The following is a 6,000-nucleotide window of genomic DNA, read 5'->3' on the forward strand; positions in this document are numbered from 1 at the left end:
AATTGGATTTGCCTCCCCAATTAATTATTACCAAACATAAAATAAGGCTTGCGTGAAGTCGAGGTTTTGACGGGAGTCCGTCGGGTCGGGCGGTATCATCAAGAAGGGTAAAAAGAGGGACACCGACCAATAAAAATACAAGAAAAGACGTTTCGGCTCCTCTAACGGGAGCCTTGTTCACAATGAAATCAAGGACGTGTGATACAAAGTTTATATGGTTTTCAAATATGACGTAAGCAGCGCGTGTAGATGGGGGGGGGGGGGGGGGGTTCCGTCATTCCGGTTGAGGGTGTTATCTGTCATTTGGATTAGGAGGGATTCCAAGTGGTGTCTCGAAGTCAAATTTCTTTCTTTTTCTAATATCTTGGCGTTATCCCAATCAATCCTGTGGCCCAAGTCACCTGCATGTTCTGCCAAGGCGTTTGATGCGACTTTTTTTTTTTTTCTTTTTGACATCGTTGACATGCTGCTTCAACCGCTGTTCGAAATTGCCTGTCTCGCCGATATATACGCAGTCGCAGTCGTCACATGGAATCCCGTAGACGATGCCAGGATACTTTGTCTTCGGAAGCTTGTCCTTCACGTTTACCAGCCGATGGCGTAATTTTTGGGATGGCACGTGAGTTACCTGGACGTCATAGCCACGTAGGACGCGGGCTAAGCTCGCGCTCACACCGGGCACAAAGGGTATGGGGGCGCGTTTTCTTGGGTGCACACAGTCAGGCCTTGGGGGCTGAGACAGATGGCGTTCCACCGAGTTCACAAACGACCTCGGGTAGCCACACGCCGAGAGATTGTGGCGCACTTCTTGAGCGCAGGCTTGCGTATATTGCAAATATTCTGGGTCGTCTGATTGACGCAACGAGATATGGAATGGAGCAGCAAAATAACACACAGTTGAGGTTCTCGGAAAGCCTCCAAAGCAAATCTGTTGAATGCGAAACACAGGCAAGCGGCTCTATAGATGATTGGCAGTTATTATGAAACCCTCAAAGCTCAAAGTGAATATCAGTGGATGAAAGTAACGATTTACCTTTGAAAAACAGACACGTACACTGTGCTCAGTTCTGAAGGGCTTGTTCAGCGAGCATTCACCTCATGCTTTCACCTCAGCGCGCGTGTAGACACAGACTCAGTTAATTAGTCCCCTATTCCGCTGAGCAAAGTTTTTGTGAATGGGTGATTGTGGGGAAAGGACAAAATAGTCCTTTTTATAACTTTTTTGCTTGTACGCCGCGATTAGGGGACTGAGGGGATTTGGGAGATTTAAGCGGCGCCTGCCAGGAGGCAGTTGCTGAGGGCTGTATCTTGGTCGAGGCCTACCGAGGCGCTGTCCACGTGGGTCGTCCCTGGATCGCGGTCCTCGTGAGTTGCGACGCATACGGTAGCAAAGCCATGTGCCGGAGACGGTCTCAGCCGCAGGAGCCGTGCCACCTGTTCCTCGGCTCGCCTCGTCGACCGTACCACGCAACGACAAGCGAGGTGTCACGTCCATCGAAACAGTGAGACGACGTTTGCGGTTTTTTGGACTCTAGGCGTGCCGAACGTTGGTGTGGCACTGTTTTTCTTATCTCCCTGTCCTTTTCTGGTCTGAGCATCGCGTCTGTCGTTCGCGTGAAACTTGATGCTTGACACTGTTTTTTTCTTCTCTTCTATGCGCATCGTTTGTGTGAACGAGAAATTAGAAAAAAAAAAAACCCTTTGAAAAAACCTTTTACCTCTTAGTTCTTCTTTCGCATCCTTTCTCGTCCCAAAACACACAAACTAGTGACGAAGGTCCTTAGCCAGCGCAGTGAGCGATGCGTTCGCATTACTCGGTGCTGTCGAGCAGTGCCATATCGCTGCAGCTTTTCTCATCGATCAGAAAAAAATAATAAAAAGAAATACATACAGTGCAAATTTAGACCGACATTAACAGCAACAATTTTTGCACCTTTAAGGGTGCTTTTTGTCCCATCATCCTAAAGTTGTAAGGCTGAATCGTTGACGGGGGGGCAAGGAGGCTTTCCCTATTGGCGACTTTTTGCGGTAAGTAAATATGATGATAGCTGCGAAATACGACACGAAAACTGCATCAAACAAACTTTAATAGCCATCGCTCTCAAACCGTGTCAGATATTTCGCTGCGGTAAACAGTGTTCAATTACTACGACTCTCGCAGCAAGTGTAGCTTGAGCTCCCTGTAGTGTGCAATAATATCTTGTTCACCAGCCTTAAGGGTAAGGGTGTTAGCCATGGGTCAAACCAGCACCTTTAATGGTGCGTTTTACTGTGTACTTCGGTGCCTTACGAAGTCCATTCAATTCTGCGGTATATTTATTTTCAAATGAAATTGACATTTTCATACCTGAAAACCTGCCAACATTAAAATTTGTAAAAATCCTCCGGGGACCGAAGTGGCGGGTGGGGGGGGGGGGGGGGGGGGGGGGGCATGTATTCGTATAATAGCCGTAATTGAGTACACTCCTGTGCAATCCGTACGTGCCTTATTAAGGATGGTTTAGCTTTAGACGTAGCACACAAGCATCAGCAGCAAAGTTGGACAGCCGATCGGTAGTGACACGCCAGGCATTGCTTTTTATATCACAGTAAGTCTTTCAGTTTAGCACTGTCGGAGCTTACCACTGTAGTTGAAAGAAAAGTGTATATACAAGCATTGCATTCTACCGGTGCTAACATATGGGGCAGAAAATTGGAGATGAACAAAGAAGCTGGAGAACAAGTTAAGGACCGCGCAAAGAGCGATGGAACGAAAAATGCTAGGCGTAACGTTAAGAGACAGGAAGAGAGCGGTGTGGATCAGAGAGCAAACGGGGAACAGCCGACAGTCTAGTTGAAATGAAGAGAAAAGGAAATGGAGCTGCGCAGGCCATGCAATGCATGAGGCAGATAACCGGTGGACCATTAGAGTTACCGAATAGGTGCCATGGGAAGGGCCGGAAGCGCAGCTGAGGACGACAGAAAATTAAGTGGGGGTGATGAAATAAGGAAATTAGCATGCGCAAGTTGAAGTCGGCTAGCGCGATACGGGGGTAATAGTAGATCACTGGGAGAGGCCTTCGTCCTACAGCTGTACTTAAAAACAGGTTGGTTATTCTTCTTATTATTATCATGATGATGATGATGATGATGATAATGTTTTTTATCGACTTTGTTGTTGCAGGTTGTCTGCACCCCTTTGCTCGAAGCAAGCGCCCTCTTGCATCATTTCACCACAGGAAAACTTCCAACGAGAGATTCCGAGAGCGACGAGCGAAACTGTTTTGCGAACAGTATGCTTCGTAAAACTTGACGCAACATTTGTTAGTAAAACGATCCCAAATATCTAAAGTTCATGAAAAATTTGGGAGTTGGCAGGTATGCATTTTCGCTACTCCTGAAATAAAACTCACAGGTGCAATACTGCTGATATCTGTGTATAGTATAACAGATACTATGCACGGAAACGCTTATAGCAAAGGATTCATGAAAGAAAGCTATGAAACCGCCCGTTTGTAGAACACGGATGATTTATGGCTGTAGAAATGCAAGCAATAAGGAAGTTGCGACAACACGCCAGTCTTTAGAGGACTCGGGTTCTAGGGAAGATTATCTTGCTGTTTGGACTTCATGACTAATGACCTTGTCAGTCCCGTTGGACACACAGAAAAAAAAAACGAGTGTCTTAGAGTCCCAGAAAGACGTCTCTGTTCACAAAGCGCGTGCATGGTTTGTGATGTGAATGTCTGCGCGTTTACTAGGCTGCATAAGGGTATCGCAACGAAGTCACGCTGGTTTTGCAAATGCGTTTGCGTCTTTATCACACCATGCGTTGTATATGCTCGCGTTGATGTGGAGTCATGCCAAATGTGCTCATACGTGCTACTTTAGAGTAACTTATGCTACACGCCTGGTTGTAGATAAAGAAATATTAAAAAAGAGAGTCTGGTTAAAACTAAGCTTGATGCTTGTTGTAAACAGTGAAATCACAAAAATATGCACGTTTGACCTTTTAATAGAGGAATTACAGAAAACGTGAATATTGAGTTTTGACTGCAACAAAAACGCTTCATGCATAAGTGGTCTAATTTACTCCTCTTTCACCTAAAACTCAGTGCGTTAGATCTGCCGGAAAACTTGATGATTAGTATGTTTTTGTAATTCAATATTCGCTTAATCATTTGCATTTTAGTTTTAGCATCTGCTTATGCACATTTTTATGACACTTCATTCGCTTTCACTACCACAAAAAAACAAAAAACAACAAACAAACAGGGAGCCTTCATTTCCACTTGCATCAGGATAAAATACAAGTTAGTCTAGCTTACCATGTACAACGTTTTCCGGTAGCCGGGAGCTCGGCTCGCCGTATACGGCGAGCAGTCTCAGCCAAGTGTTCCTACGTTGCATGCTAAATGACGCGCGGAAGGCTTCTTTTTGAAAAGGTGGCTTGTCCGCGACGTGACAAATGACGTTATAGGATTAATTTATCTAGACATTTGTCAACTGCTAGATCGTAAATCGCTGTCTTTTTCTTTGTACGTGCGTATGTGTACGTGTGTGTGCGCGTTAATTTTTTGCGGTGCCAGGATTGTTGTGCTAAGCTATACATATAAATATGTAAATTTGTCGCGGTAACTTCGTTGTTATCTTACTGCGCTGCTTTATGAAAAGCGGTTCCAGAAAAAAAAAACGTTTTAAAAAATGAGGGACCAAGAATCACCGGAAAACTAAGGGCCAAGAGGAGAGTGCAGCTTCGCACGCTTGTAAAAGCTGGGCAGCTCCGGGCCGCCGTCCAACAGCTGGCTTAATTACGCGGTCACCACGAGCCTCAAGGCGGGAGGTGACACCGAGGGCAAGAACTCATTACCGCCAACACGCGGACTCGATCGTAGTTTAACGCGCAGGGACGGAAGACGCCGACCCGGATACTGCTAAAGGTACACACCGCTGCCCGTTAACTTTGTGGCGCGGCGATGGCGCAAAGGAAACGACGACGTCGAAAAGGTAAATATCAAGCGGACTTACAGAAGAGACACTCGAGAAGACATAAAGGCGACAGTTGCTTGTGAAATTGCGGTCGACTGCAACGTGAAAGACATAAAGGCGACAGCTGCTTGTGAAATCGCGGTCAACTGCAACGTGAAATTATGCAATGACCCATGGTCCGCAAAGACCCGTGGTCCACAAAGACCCGTGGTCTACAAAGACCCGTGGTCCACAAAGACCCGTGGACGCGAAGACCCGTGGAGAAAAAATGTTGAACTTGAACGCTGCAGAAATGTGTTTCAAACTATTTATATCTTCGCGAAAGTAAAAAAAAAGAAAAAAAATTCACCAGCCCTTTCCCTGTCGAGAAAATGGGAGTAAGCGAAACTTGTCGTGGGTGTATGTGACCTTCGTCACGGTAACGTAAAGTTCACGGCATGTCACGGTAATGAAACATAAACGTTTATTAAATGTATGCATCGGGGGAAGGAAACGTACAACGCAACGGAAGCAAACGTTGCACGAAAGGGAAACTAAAGTAGAAGGAAAGGGAACGAAAAGTATTACGAAAGGGAACCAAAAGTAGTAGGTCAAGTACACACACAACCTATACTTACCCCTATTTTCTCGACAGGGGATGGGCTGAAGAATTTCTTTCTTTCTTTCTCTCTTTCTTTCTATCTTCCTTTCTCTCTCTTTCTTGCTCTCTTTCTTTCTGTCTTTCTCTCTTTCCTTCCTTCTCTCTCTCTCTCTTTTTTGTCCCTGGTATGTGCCATTGAGCTTGGACCCTTTCTGCACTATCGCCAGGATCGGCCCACTTTTCAGCGTGACACTACCACCACCACCACCACCACCACCACCACCACCACCACCACCACCGCCGCCGCCGCCGCCGAAACTTGTGAGCCTATAAAGCTTCGCTTAATATGTCATTACATTACGCTAAAATCACTCAAAAAATCAGTCAAAGCAACGCGACGGACTCGCATATGTGATTGCCTTTTGGCTGGCTTGCGCAGCAATATACTTCAC

At 45.9% G+C, this 6,000-nt stretch overlaps 1 long non-coding RNA gene across 2 annotated transcripts in view; it reads left to right on the forward strand.

The window, feature by feature from the left end:
- LOC125944762 (uncharacterized) overlaps positions 1-3,403 on the forward strand; it is an 86,134-nt gene extending 82,731 nt beyond the window's left edge. For both annotated transcript variants that reach the window (XR_007466463.1, XR_007466462.1), the window contains one exon: positions 3,164-3,403. This is a non-coding gene — a long non-coding RNA (uncharacterized LOC125944762). The remainder of the gene's footprint in view (positions 1-3,163) is intronic.
- Positions 3,404-6,000: the final 2,597 nt, after the last annotated feature.

The sequence above is a fragment of the Dermacentor silvarum genome, chromosome 1 (genome assembly GCF_013339745.2).
Source record: "Dermacentor silvarum isolate Dsil-2018 chromosome 1, BIME_Dsil_1.4, whole genome shotgun sequence".
Classification (NCBI taxonomy): Eukaryota; Metazoa; Arthropoda; class Arachnida; order Ixodida; family Ixodidae; genus Dermacentor; species Dermacentor silvarum.